This window comes from Rousettus aegyptiacus, unplaced genomic scaffold, assembly GCF_014176215.1.
Source record: "Rousettus aegyptiacus isolate mRouAeg1 unplaced genomic scaffold, mRouAeg1.p scaffold_m13_p_16, whole genome shotgun sequence".
In the NCBI taxonomy this organism is placed as follows: domain Eukaryota; kingdom Metazoa; phylum Chordata; class Mammalia; order Chiroptera; family Pteropodidae; genus Rousettus; species Rousettus aegyptiacus.
In genome coordinates, this window is record NW_023416291.1 from 48,251,528 (window position 1) to 48,264,713 (window position 13,186).

The 13,186-nt window shown below is 36.5% G+C and overlaps 1 pseudogene; it reads left to right on the forward strand.

Moving 5' to 3' along the window:
* Positions 1-11,413: 11,413 nt before the first annotated feature.
* On the forward strand, positions 11,414-11,533 carry LOC118612573 (annotated as a pseudogene).
* The last annotated feature ends 1,653 nt before the right edge of the window (positions 11,534-13,186 follow it).

A 13,186-nucleotide genomic window follows, 5' to 3' on the forward strand; every position in this document is an offset into this window, starting at 1 on the left:
AGCAATCAGGATAACCTGGAAGCTACTGACTCACTCTCTGCATTTTTAACAGCCCTGTGATTCATGTTCACATTCGAGTTTTAAAAGCACTAATTTGAGATGTTGTTCATTAGATTTTGAAATTTTTATAAAGTATGCAATAGTCATAATAAAATAAAGACTGTAGTTTCTCTTTAAAAGAAGAAAACTGGTCAAGACGATGTGCATGTTAAAATTCTCGGAAAGAGAGAACAGTGCAAAGGATTGTCAGTCTTTTTAAAAATATGCATTTTAGTTTTACCTGAGATCATGCAGGGGACAAATGGGAAGATTGTTATTAAGCATCTCTAAATATCACTTTATATTTCACTCCTTTGATTATGTATTTTTAGTAACTAAATGAAATTACATCAGTCCTCAAAGAAAGTTTTAGATATGGAACTCTGCTAAATTTTTTAACCTACTATTTAAATATTTGGGTTTATGTTAAAGTTAAGCATGACCTTTTTTAAATTCTGAATTTCTTAGGAATGTAACTATATTTTAATGTTCTATATGATTCTCTAAGAATTATAGTTGCCTACTGTCTTTTACGTGAAATTTTAATAAATGAAAGTTAGTAATGATGTACCTTTCACAGACCTATGTCCTCGATCTATTTCTTTATGTATTTAAAAGTGTGTATTTAGGGCTTATATATACAAACTATTGTTAGAGCTACAATGAGTTTTGCCTTTAAGAAATTAGCATCAAGGTCTGGGACATTAGCTCGCTGATGAATAATTCCGATTCATTTCTCTGTTGTTCTTAATCTGAGACAGGGGTTAGCAAACTTTTTCTCTAAAGGACCAGATAGATAGTATATAATTTAGGTTTTGTGTTCCATACAGTCTGTCTTAGCTACTCAGTTTTGCCATTGTTAGTATAAAAGCAGCCACAGACAATACCTAAGTGGGCGTGAACGTGTTCCAACAAAACTTTATTCGTGGGCACTGAAATTTCAGTTTCATATAATTTTACTTCTTTTGATTTTTAAAAACCACTTCAAAATGTAAAAGACATTCTATAGCTTGTGGGCGATCCAAAGAAGCCAGGGTGCTGAATTTGGCCTACAGGCTATAGTTTGCTAACATTTGATGTAAGACATTGAGTACATGAATGTGTATTGATGGTGGTTTCACTATTGACTATAGATTTAATAGGAAACTGATGAGTTCCTGGCATCTAAACTGTAAGATTGGCATTGTTTTTATTTATTTGAGAAGAAAACCAGACACCGAAAGAGAAAGAGAACTAAAAATCACTGTGAATCTACTGTGCTAAACACCTTGTTCAGTATTTTATGTTTTCATTTTGTTTAAACTTCATCATACCCTGATGAAATAGGTAACATCATTGCTATTTTATATATGAGAAAAACTGAGGCTTAAATAACTTTTCAATGTTCTACAGCAAGTCAGTGGCAGAATCAATCCAAGTCTGACTCCAATTCTTGCACTATACCACACTGGCCACAATGACTCGCTCAATAGGAATGCATGCTCTATAATCAAATGAATTATTTTAAGAGAAAAATGAGAGTGAATGTCACATAGAATATAATGTTTGCAACCTTGCGGTGGAATTCTACCAAGTGGTTGGAAGGCAGAGGAAGATATAGCAAATATATGAGTGCAAAGCTAAGGAGATTATTGAAGGAGGCTGAAAAATAGGCAGAGGAAAGACCACTTTTAAATTCCCAGTGGACATGATCTTGTCTTCCTCTTCATTTATCTTCCTCTTCCCTTTTGTATATTTTAGCTTTATGGTCTGATGAAAATGATTGGTTTGCATTCTTTTCACTTATCTGTCTCTGTTCTTGGTCCAAATTTTCAAAAGGTAAACTCATGGCTCTTCAAATGGCAATTCTGTGTCCCTAAGAAAAATTGCAGAAGGAGCCTCCAGTTTTTACCAACCATACTTGGCAGTGGGCTGTAAAAAAAGGCAAAGGAGGTAGATGATAGAGGTTATCTTTCATATGCTATTGTCTTTTGTACTTTCTCAAAGGAGACTATAGCCAGATAGCTATTTAGAAGAGATGCATATTATATCTGTTCACAGTATTTGAGCTAGATAATTAATTCTACATAAGTGGAGAGCTGAATGTTTCGTGAATACAACTATACACATTATGCAGAGTCTTTTCTTCGTTACGTGGTGAGCATGTTGAGAAACCTAATCCACATTTCCCTCTTAATAGTTGAATCTGATGTTTAATATGTGCTTAATTTTTAGGCACTCTAATTGTCTTTTGTTCAGGAATTCCTCATAACCAAAAGGGCTGAGGTAAAACAATGAAGTTAGTGCAGAACATTTACACTAGAGTTTACAGTAAATATTAGAAAAATGATATGAGAAAGTTACACCCTATGGGAGATTTCACCTGTCTTTGGGTTGGCATTTTCCATAGTGCGCATCATTATCTAGGATAAATAAGGAATAAAAGAAAGTGTGAAAGAATCTGTCGCAAATGAAATCTACAGTATTAAACACTGTACAGCTTTGATTTGAGAAACTGGAAATATGACTTTGCATTTGGAAGAGTGACCTCAAATATGTATTTCTCATGTCTTAATGTTTAGGTAGGGAAAAGTAAGCAATTTTCATGGAGTCTTAAGGAGCAAAGAGAGCAATAGAATCTTTTTTGCTATTAATGACTATTTTCCAGGATTTAAGAAATGTCTTCTCCTATATAAATGTTAAATTTATATGATGAAATGGAAAATGAGGAAACACAGTAGGAAATATTTTATGAAAATGTTGACTTATATAATTCACAATAGGCAGCATATTAGTAACCTGGGGATTCTTTGCTTATGAAGATGTTCTAAGTTCCCATTAGCGATAGCCTGTTGAAATAGCATCCATTTGGGAAGCTACAGCCACGGATCCAACTCTTTTTTTTCCTGAATGGTACTTTGGGATGATCTAAGTTGTCTCTAGGTCTTTAAGCTCAATTGACTACCAGACAACCTGCCCATGCAGAACCCGGAAAGCGAACTGTGAACTGCAGTACTTGTTTTTGACCACTACCCTGGTCCTCTTTCTGCTGGATCTTCTTTTCCCCTTGCTCTCTCTTCCTTAGTTCTCATATTTCAGTCCTAGCTCCTTTAGAGCCTTTATTTCAGGACTCCTTGCAGTCAGTAGCACAGGTTTTCTATTTGCCAGGTCTTTTCTTTTTGGTATTAGCTCTGGTTTTAGCTTCGGCCTGTGCGTTCTCCCCAAAGAAGTGTCCTGTCCACTTCAACAGGCATTATTTTTCAAACTCTGCTCTCCCTAAATATACCACAGTCTGAGACGATGTCGATGGTTCTTCACATCTACACAGAAATCTGCTTCATAGGTGAGAACTCAGAAAAAGGATTAATTTAAAGACAGCAGAGGAAGAATTGGAGTTAGCAATGTTTTGAAAGACAAAATTACAAATATGGTTAAGGACGAGTGCAAATACAGCTGACTATTTCCAGAAATTATAATTCTTATCTCTTTTCTTTGCTTCTGTTAAGATCAATTTTCTTCATTTTTATCTAGTGTTTCAGTTGAAATTCAACTCATTTTTCATACTACCATTAAAGTGAGTGAAGTAATATTTTCATGTGCTTTCATTTTTTTTTGATAGCTAATCTCTTCTGTCTACATGACTTGCCTCTGTCCAGGACCATGATATCTCAAGCTTTTGCAATAACCGAGTAGCCTCTAAATTATTAAAAGTCACTTGGCTCGTTGCTTCCCCTGACAGCGTTCTGTGGAATTGACATCAAGGTGAGGTTCCTACTAATGTCAAGGAAAAATAGATTTCTTTAGATCGGTTCCTGGAAATGTACTTTTAATAAACTTATCCACTCCTATGACAGAAATAACCCTATAAATCGGTATATTTTATCACCCTGAATAAGCACTTATAATAGTTAGTTACCATAACATGGATACAGGAACTTCAAATATGTTATGGAGCCTTGTAAGTGGGTCAGGTGGCTCCAGGATTAAAATCTTGTTGTCCATTCACACTTCCCTGGGCTTTGGTGTTTCTGATCTTTGACTCTCACGCTCTTCAGTCCGTTATGCTAACCATCGCTTTTTAAAGGCTTTCACCACTGCACTTCCTGGCTCAAGTTTCCACGGTACTGCCAGGTGCTGCCGACTGCTCCGTTAATGGACTTCTCGTTGATTCTTATTTTCCACCATCCTCCGTATTACTCAGTCGTTACTATGCTGTGCTCAGGCTTTCTTCTGTGTCTTTTTCTTGTTGATTGACTCACTTAGAATGTCTTTTCTTTTCTTTTACACTTAACTGCATTCTGTACATAATTTTTTAAGTCCAGCTTATATCCTGTCTGCGTAAAACCTTTCCTGAGAAACGAGCTCCCCTGGATCACTCTAATTATCTTTATGCATGTCATTTTGATTGACATACCTGCCAATTAATCATATACTATTTTTTTTTCACTATCTTGTGTTATTTCCCTAAATCGATTGTAAATTGCACGTAGGTAGAAAAATTAAAAGTTTTGCTCCACAAAGCCCTCTAAAATACTAGCCATGTAGCAAATTCTTAGAAAACCGCCCTTTCTAATAAAAGTAAACGTGCTCTCTATACAATGTTAGGACAGCTACAATTAGTTTAACTTCTAAGAATTTTTTTCTTAGTATGAAAAAGAAATGTAGCTAATGATTCTATCTGATTTGACATTAATATTGTTAATAAACCATTAAAGCATAACATGCACCATTGAATGCCATTTTAGGACATTTGTTATTTAGTTTAAAATGCTGTTGTATGGATTATCCCTTTAATTTTGTAGCTAGATTTTGGTTTGATACTTTATGCAGATTTGTAATGTGCTATAGTGGAAGACACAGTGTGGTGAAGAAACGAGATAGAACAGTGAGAAGGGAGAGCATGTAATTCAAGGGATTCGTGATAGCTGGGAATGAAAGCGGGGTAGTCTGGAATATTACTATATACCTTCAGAATTTTGATAGTAGTTCATAGAAATAAAAACAGTTAAATTATATGTTTCTTTTTCCCTTAAGAAGCTGTAATAACTACAAAGCAGTTTTTAGTCCCTAGGTATTAATAGAAAAAATAAGATAAACACCTGGGAACTAAAGGTAACTCAGCAGATACAAAGGAAACTAAGTTTCCATAAAGACAGGTGGCTGGTGGACAATATAAGCTACTCTGCTAGTCTCCTGTTTCTACTATAAAAAATTACTACAATTTTAGTGACTTATACCACAAATTTACTACATAATGGTTCTGGATGTCAGACACCTAAAATTGGTCTACAAGGCAATGTTCTTTCAAAATGAAAATCCATTTCTTGGCCTTCTCTAGTTTCTAGAAGCTGCATGCATTCTTTGGCTCATGGTCACACATCACTCTGATCTCTACTTCTGATGTCGTACCTCCTTCTCTGACTCTGACCCTCCTGCCTCCCTCTTCTCAGGACCATGTGACTATCGTTGGTCCACATGGATGATCCAAGATCATCTCCCTATCTCCAGATCCTTAATTTAATTATGTCTTCAGAATCCCTTTCGCTGTATGAGGTAACATATTCATAGGTTTCAGGGATTTGGACATGGACATCCGCAGGGCATGTTATTCTGGCCACCATAGCTACTAAGGGTATCGTCTTCTTAGTCTAAGTACACGAAAAAGAGTAACACAAAAAATGTTTAAATCTGGGATTTTTACACTATATCGTTAACAAGATACTGTATGAAGTGAATACAAATGCCAGCGCATCCTTTCATGGGACTCTGTTAGCGTTGCTTGTCTAGAATTCAACTCCGTTTCTTCTCATGAACAGAACATTGATTTTCCTTTGAAAAACCACTACTCTCCCACCTCCATTGTCAAGTGCTGCGCTGTCTCCTGGCTCAGAGGTAGATACCTAAGCCTCGCGCAGCCAGTGGAATGAATTTTCCCTACAATTTGAATTTGGAGAAGAGTGACAAGGATAGGAAAAAAAATGGTTGAGGCTGATTGATTCATCATGGCGACAGTGGCCGGAAGAGATTTCCCTCAAGCTTCAGGGCTTTCCTGGCTCTTGCTCTGCTCGAGATCTAAGTATTGAAACTTTACTCTGATTCTGTGAACTCTATAATAGCTCCTGGAAATTCCTTATTTTTTTCCTCTTAGTTAACCCGTGTTGGTTTGGGTTGCTTGCAAAGTAGCTTTCTGTAGATGGTACCCAGGCTGATAATGCTGCTGCTGCTGCTGCTGCTGATGCTGATGCTGATGATGACGATGATGATGTACTATGAGTTGATATCTGAGAAAAAGATGCTGAAGGAATTCTGTTCTTTTTTTTTTTTAATTTTTAATGACAAATAAATACAATTCCACACTGCAAAGGGAGTAATGTTGGGTAGTATAGACTCCAAAGGAATTAATGAATGAAAACAAGGAGAAAGCTAATCTGAGAGGAAGTGATATATTCATTCATTATGTGAGAGAATTTTCAATTAAACAGAAATGTCCAAAATAGATCTAGGGAGGTAATGAGCTCTTCTCTATTAGTTTCTATGGAGAGAGGAAAAATAGAGGAGAAAAATGTCTTGCTTGCAAGTCGGTTGGCGAAGATGGGTTTCCCTTCATTTTCCCCATCACGCTATATTCCACTGTCACTGTACAATTACTTGTCAGGCACATGAACTTTTATGACCCCGTCTGCCTAGATAATAATTCTCTTATTCCATCAACTCAGATTCTCAGGGGCACTGGCCTGTCAATGTATATAGCACAAAGTCAGGAAGCCTCTCAGGAGGCTTAGAGGTAGGACAGTTACCTTATTATCTTGATGCACCCTGTAACAGGAGTTACCATAAGACAGGGAAACACTGTCTTATCCAGAAAGGCGTGTTTCTAGAAGAACTCCCGGATGTGAAAGGGGTTATCGAAACCCATGACTGATTGCCTCGCCTCACTGCTTTATGGCACTGTGCTTTGAGAATGGCTTCCAATTGGCCGTGGTGGATTCGACCAATTTTCCAGGACGATGATGATGTGAAACATCGCAGCTTCACAGATATTTAAGAGAATCAGACTGTGACTTATGAAATACGTAATATAAAGCAATTGAAAGTAAGTATTTTAGCATGCTGTTTTATTGTTTATGACACCGAATACAACAGTTTTTAGTGAGAAAACTTTTCTAGTTTAACCACCTTTTTACACTAAATTTCATGAGTCGTATACTTAAATTTGACCAAAAAGTAAACACGAAAGAAAGTTTTGGCTTAAGAAACATATGAGAAAAGTGGACGGGTTTTACTTTGTTTATATGAAGTATTTTCGAGTGTAAGTTAACACTTCTAAAAATCGACTCATAAATTTAAATTGTAATTTAAAAGCACTCTTATAGCATTTACCTCATGCCAAGAACTGTTTTCAGTGCTTTGTGTATATCGAATCACCACAATGGCTCTGTGACATAGGTAGTTTATTATCTCCTTTTCACAAATGAGAAAACCAGGGTACTTAGGTAAATGGTTTCATTGAATTAGAAATCAAGGCTGCCACCGGGCCATTTTGTGCGCCTCCTGCCTTTGAACCAATAAATAGATCATTGCACTGGCCAGCATGATTGATTTTAAATGCAGAGGAGAAATTGGGTCACTGCCGATAATGGAAGCTGTAAGAATATGTCAGTGAGCCCAGAAGATTATCTATGGTGCCTCCATGCCCAATGGCAAGAGTTAGTGCAAAATTATAGCAAGCCCGACAATAGTTATATATAGGACCATTGAAGATTCAGATTTTTTTTTTAAGAATGAAAATTTAGGTTACCCCATATGCTGCCAATGACAAAGGGCAAATGGAATTGATAATAGAATAGAAAAGTCACAAAAAAGCAGTTACAGTTTTGTGACCAGTTACAAAATGAGGACTCCATCAATATGCATGTTTTTATTATATATTTGAGTGTGTGAGTATATGCATGCGTGTATATATACATATATACACATACATATGTATATCTGCTCACTATTCCTCCCCCTGATTTCCTTTATTATTTTTAATATTGTATTATTAATTGTATAATAATTGTATATTAATCTTTAATATGTAATATTAGAGATTTACTTCAAAATTTAGTCTTAAATTGCAGAATATTCAGGTGAGACTCTGACTGAAATCGGAGCGTAAGGGGAGTAATGGTATTACTAGAGAGGAAAAACCGCTGTCACTAAATATTGATACATGATGGTTTGGATTTTTTATCTACCTTTTGAAGGAGAAGGTGAAAGTTATATATTTTTCCATTTAGATGAAATATATCTACAACTAGTTACGCAAATACATAAAAGTGATACTGTTTTGACTGACGACGGATTGTGCTCCAAACCCACTCTTAAGTGCTGTGCTTAGAGATGCTAAACCTGAAATTCTGAAATCCTCTTTGTCAGTCAGTTCTCTGTGAGTCCATTCAATCAGGGACATTGGAGAAAGATGGAAAGGCGGGAAGAAGAATCTTGTTCCTGTAGCTGTTTCACTCAATCAGGAGCGATGGGTTTACACCTCAGGCTTCTGTAGTCATTTCCAGAACCAGCCTTAATGTACCCCTCGGAGATACCGGGACCTCTCCGGATGTCACAGTCCCAGTTCCACAGTGGCCATCCTCCGAGCTGAAATGACATTAGCAGCCTCTGCAGCGATCTGAGTTCCTGAGGGATCGACATTAGCCAAATGTATTAATAAGGATTCTCCAGAGAAACAGAATTAATAGGATATGAATATCTACAGAAAGAGGTTTATTCTAAGGAATCGTTTCGTGTATTGTAGAGACTTGGCAAGTCCAAAATCTGATGGGGTAGGCTGACCCTCTGGAGACTCAGAGAAGAATTTCAATTTGAGAAGGAAAAATTCCTTCTTCTCAGGAGAGAGTAGTCTTCGTTCTGTTAAGGCCTTCCACTGATTGGATGAGGCCCACCATCTTATGGAGGGTAATATTTTTTACTCAAAGTCCACCAATTTAAATGTTAATCTCAACTGAGAAACACTGTTTTAGTCAATTTGGGTGCTAAAACAAGCACACAAACACAAAAGAGAAAGAAAATAGATTTGGTGGTTTAAATAAAAGAAATTTATTTTCTGGAGGCAAGAAGTATAGGATCGAAGTTTTGATTGATTCAATTTCTGGTGAGGACTCTCTTCCTGGCTTTCAGATAACCAACTTCTCTTTGTGTGTTCACATAACACACACACACACACACACACACACACACACACACACACACACGGGGGGGAGGGCAGGCGAGAGCGGGCACAAGAGATTTTTCTGTTCCTTTTCTTATAAGACCCCCATTCCTATTGGATTAGAGCTTCAACTTAGTGACTGACCTCATTAAACCTTAATTACTTCTTAAAGACTCTGTCAGCAGATAGAATTGGATTTGGAAGGGGAGGAGACAATTCATCCTATAGCTTTCCCGGGCTCTCCAAAATGCATGTCCTTATTATATGCAAAATACATTTATTATATCCCAACAGCCCCAAAGTCTTAATTCATTTCAGCATCAACTCTAAAGTCTAAAGGCCAAAGCCTTATTTAAATATCATCTAAATGAGATGTGATTTATCCTGAGGCAGAATTCCTCTCCAGCTACGAACTTGTGAAACCAGACAAGTTATGTGCTTTCAAAATATGATGTTGGAACATGCATAGGATAGGCAAACATTTCCCAGAAACATCCAGATAATGTTTGACAAAATACTTATGTTCCACGGCCCAGTCAAGCTTACATATGAAATTAATTGTCATACAAGACATCACATCATTCCCAAAGATCTGAGCCGTAATTCCTTGCCTCAAACTCTCGAGGTGGCATCGTCACCTGGACCTCATGACATCCTCAAAGTCTGAGTCCCAACTCTGCTGGAACCCTCCTTTGAGTTTCTAAGATATCATCAGGAGCCAGTTGGTACTTTTTGTCAAAAGAGTTTGAATCTCGGGTCTCTGGTATCCTTTCTCTGAATTTGTAGAGATCGAAAACCTTAATTTCTTTCCTTTTATTTCCCCAGCCTACCCCATCCCGGAAATGCTGGTTGATTCCTGCAGTTATCGTCTAACTAGTGTTCCCTTTTTGCTTTCTAATTCTCTAACCCCGCTTAACAAATTCTCCATGTAAAATTTTTCACATTAAAATATCTGATGTCATTTGTATTTTATCTATGAGACCGTGGCTGATTTATCATAATTGTCTTAGATCAGGCTGCTTCAGCAAGTTGACATAGACTGCGTGTCTTATCAACAACAAAAATTGATTTCTCCCTGTTCTGGAGGCCGGAAGTCTGAGCTCAGGCTGCCAGTGTGATCAGGTTCTGGTGAGAGTCCTCTTCCTGGCTCACAGCTGACTGACTGTCTTCTTGCTGTGTTTCTCCACGTGGCAGAGAATAGAGAGAGAGGAAGCGAGATCTTGTGTCTTTTTTTTTTAAGGGTACCAATCCCATCCGTGAGGGCTCCATCCTCATGCGGAATCACTTCTCAAAGGCTTCATCTCTTAAGACCCTGACATTAGGGGTTTAGAATTTCACCATATGAATTTGGGGGTGGGGGGGAACAGACATTCAGTCTATTGCAATAAGTGGTTTTACTCAGATTGCCCTAATTTATGTCTACTTTTTCAATGTGTTTTTAATACAGCCCTCTTTCACTCTTTAAAATATCCTATATGAACTATAAATTCTATGATCGTGCTAAAAATAAAGACAGTGCATTAGAAATCAGGACACCTGGGATCTAGTTCTCACTCTGTAAAAAAGTACATGAGACCTTGAGCAAATCACTTATCTTGAAGAGTAGATGACTATTTCTACCATTTATTATGGCTCCAAAACTCTTTGCTCTTGTAGTCTACAATGCTATCATAAAGTTTGCTCATACATTTAGCCGTGTTACCATTGAGATATAGACATAAATCTGAGTAGCATTAGAAAATACAAGAAAGGACATAAATTTTGAGCAGCAAGGAATAGAAAATAAATCTGAGAGATCTTTCCTGAGGAAAGATTGTTAAACCAATCTGATTATTTCAACATCGAAACGATTGCAGCAGACAAGGATACGTTTAGTAATTTTAACATACATATAACTACAGATAATAATTAGTAATAATGCTCACTGATTTTTTTTCTCTGTACAGACACTACTTTAAGTGCTTTGCATATAATTATTTAACTTTTGTAATGTATGAAGCAAGCATTATTATTATCTCTATTTTATAGATGAAATATTCAAGAGAATTTGAGTACCTAGTGAAAATACATATAGCAAGGAAGTAGTGATGCTGCGAATCATGCCTAGTAGTCTAGTTTTATAAGTTCTGTACCATAATTTTAAGTATCGAGGTCAATACAGCTTTCTGTAACCTGACAAGGTGTTAGGTCTACGGCCATGCCACCCTGAACAAGCCCAGTCGCATCTGATCTTGGAAGCTAAGCAGGGTCGGGCCCGGTTAGTACTTGGATGGAAGACCACCTAGGAAAGGCCAGGTACTGTAGGCATAAAAAAATTAAAAATAAAATAAAATAAATAAAATAAAATAAAATAAAATAAAATAAAAATAAGAAATTGTATATGGCTCTTGACTGCCTAAAAGTAGTCATCAGATTCCTTGGCCTTAACTTCAGATGATTCTATAATAATCAGATGTTCTGATTCAGTAGGTCTGAGGTGAGCCCCAGAAATCTGCATTTTAATTGCATTCCCAGTGATTGTTTTGTCCCCTAAAGTTTGAGATCAACTATTTTATAGCTTTTGAAATATCAAGAAAGCAATGAAGCACCTACCTGGCAGACATGGGCTTCCATAACCAATTATACATACTGGGTGGTTTACACAACAGAATTTTATTTTCTCTCAGTTCTGGAGGCTTAGAAGTTTGAGATCAAGGTGTTGGCAGATTTGGGTTCTCTTGAGACCTCTCTCCTTGGTTTGCAGACAGCCACCTTGTTGTCTCTTTGTGTCTATATTATGTGTCTTAATCTCTTCTCATAAGGACACCAGTCATATTGGATTAGGGCCCGCCTTACTGACCTCCTTTTAAATTAATTCCCTCTTTAAAGATTCCGTCTCCAAAAATCATCACATTCTGAACTCCCTGAAGCCAGGACTTCAAAATAGGCGTTTTAGGGGACACAATTCAACACAGAATACCCCCTGACCATATATCACATCTTGTTTAGAAAAATCTCAGTTTATATCCGATGTGCTGGGATAATTTTTATTAGAGCCTCTTTTTAATTTCAAGAGTGTTCCAGTTTGGACCATAAATTATGTGGTCTACCTATTTAAAGTTTACAAAGTTACTTAATTAGAAGCATACATAGCTCCCTTAATTTTTTCTGTTGTCCCACTGGTATTTTAAGGACAATTCTTATGGTATAGAAAATATTAGAACAGTGAAATTTTTAAAGTTATGTTAAGGCAATTATGTTTTTTAAATTGTATTATGTTGAAAATTAAAATCCAGGAAAGGAAATTAAAGTGCTTAGAGCAGATTTTACCACTCTCTGCATGTGCAATTTTTCTTGATTTTGTTCCTTTACATATTACTTTTTTTTATATAATGAGTCTTTATAATAATGTATAACCTAACTCAGGATTTTAATGTTTTTGTCCAAAGACTATTACAAACATACTTAAAATGTCATATCTATCCAGAGTTTTTAGTCATAAAAAATATCAATTCACCTTTCTGAAGCTGTGATAATCAAATTTAGATTGCCCTAAATCAATAAAATTGTCCCTGCATTGTTTCCTAATCTGTAAAATGTGAGTCATAATACCAACTGCCCTACTATTATAAAATCATGGAGATCACATAAATGCTTAGACGATCACGCTGCCTCCACTCCCAGCTCTTTCTCCCATTCATTTCCTCATCGTCTCATCTCCTTCAGCACTTGTAGTAGAGTCTTTTCTTATATTTTTATTCTGTTCTGGCCATATATATAATAGGAAATAATCCTGGTAGGAAAGAGTATGTTAATAAAAGAAGAATGAATGGATGAAGTTGACGAAGGTCTTTGTTTCAATTTTCTCTACTGTAATTACATAAAATAATTGCATAATAGATTATTCAAGGGCTCGAGCATCTAATTGAGACTTTTCTAAACTGAATAAACTATACATACTCCATTCGAACATCAACTGCT